Source organism: Girardinichthys multiradiatus, chromosome 12 (genome assembly GCF_021462225.1).
Source record: "Girardinichthys multiradiatus isolate DD_20200921_A chromosome 12, DD_fGirMul_XY1, whole genome shotgun sequence".
Classification (NCBI taxonomy): Eukaryota; Metazoa; Chordata; class Actinopteri; order Cyprinodontiformes; family Goodeidae; genus Girardinichthys; species Girardinichthys multiradiatus.
In genome coordinates this window covers 52,099,770-52,101,495 of record NC_061805.1, presented here as the reverse complement: position 1 = coordinate 52,101,495, position 1,726 = coordinate 52,099,770, and positions in this window count along the sequence as shown.

Here is a 1,726-nt window from a genome sequence, read left to right as displayed (position 1 = left end):
TGAAGGGGTTGGATAAATGGATGGATGAGATCTTCTCTGCAGTCCTCACCACTCTGCAGAGACCTGAGTCTGGGCTGCCAGGTCGGATGGAGGTACAGTTGCTCTCTGACAATAAAACACAGTCATGTTTGGAATAAATGACCAACTTCAGACTGAATCAGGTTGTTCTTCTTTTGTTTTTAACCTCACGGAACAATCTGGAGCTTTTAATTTGAAGTGAGCCATGTTGAGTCAGAGGTCATTGGTTGTTTCTGTTCACATGACAAAACTGATCCCAAAAAGCTTTTTCTACCCGCAACGTGCTGTCAAACAAAGCGAGCGTCCCCTTCAGTGGGGCTCCGTCTCTTTCAGACACGCTGGTAGAAAATTCAAACACACTGATACCCTGATCACTGATTGGCTGTAACTTCATGTAAAAACTCAAAACAAATGTAATGCATTTAGGTTTCTGTAGTAAACCACTGCTTCTGGCTATGTTCTTGGAGGCAGATGTTGAAGCAGGACAGAAGTTAATGTCTCTGCAGCTCAGTTCTCATCTAATCTCCACATTCTTCACATCTCCTTACAGCACAGGTTTGAAAGTTGCTGTATTTCAGAGAACTAAAGACCAAAGTTCTCCTCTTCTTTTTTATTATTAAGGCAAACAATCAGTCGGTGCAGTTGAAGTACAGAAAGCTGTCTCTGCTTGACACCAACAGAGTCCAAACAGTCGCTGATTGATCTGAAACCAAACCTACGAACAAAAGTTTTAGAACTTAGATCAACACAAATCCTAACATTCTACCTACAGTGGTATTACTTTCAATACTGTCTGATAAATGCCTGAAGATACTTTCATCCACAGACAATAGGTTTATTGTCCACTGCTTAGGTGGACGGTCTATAATTCTGACCTTTATGGAGGAGCAGTGAAAAGAAATCCAATGTTGATATGACGCAATAAAAGTCATTAAAGCTGTAGTCAGTAATGTTTTTATTTGCTATAAATTCTCCTTCTGGTGATAAAACTCAAAGAAACCTGCTGTTCTTCAGGTTGTTTCCTGTCCAGCTTCAGGTTAGATGTTTTCAGAGTGAAATGGCTTAAAGGGGACATATCCTGCAAAGTCCACTCTTTTAGCCTTTACATTTTTGTTTTTTGAGGGCTGAAAAGTTGAATTTAGTCTCTCCAGGTGCTGCGTAGAAACCTTTATATTCTGTGTTGGGGCAATGTTTTTCAGTCTGTTCAGTTTTCTCTCTCATCTGTTACATTTTTCCAACTGTTACGTCACAGTATTTGCTGCAGAACAGCTAAATAAATTTTGTGTATCCGGCATATTTATTTCTCGCTGCGATTTTGTTGTCTAAGCTCAAGTATGTCTACACTGCAAGATGATAAGTTAGGTTCGGTTGTTGGGTCTATTAACCCACATGATTCACAACATCGTCCCCCAGCATCAGAACCTCTTCACAGTCCCTGGTTAAATTTAATTTTTCATGGAAATGTTCTCACATCAGTGGGGAAATCCCCACTTTAAGGACGAGTTCTTCATCAACCTCCTCCAGCATCAAGAAGGATTTACTGAAAGACTTCATCTGATTAACGGGTCAGTTCCTTCTGTTTATGGAATCGATGGACGCAGCAAAGCTGTAAGCTGCAAATAACGCTAAAATGACAACAAACTTTATTTTAGACATTAATTTATGGTGTTGATATGATGTCCTGGCCGTGGTTCTGATAACAGCAGCA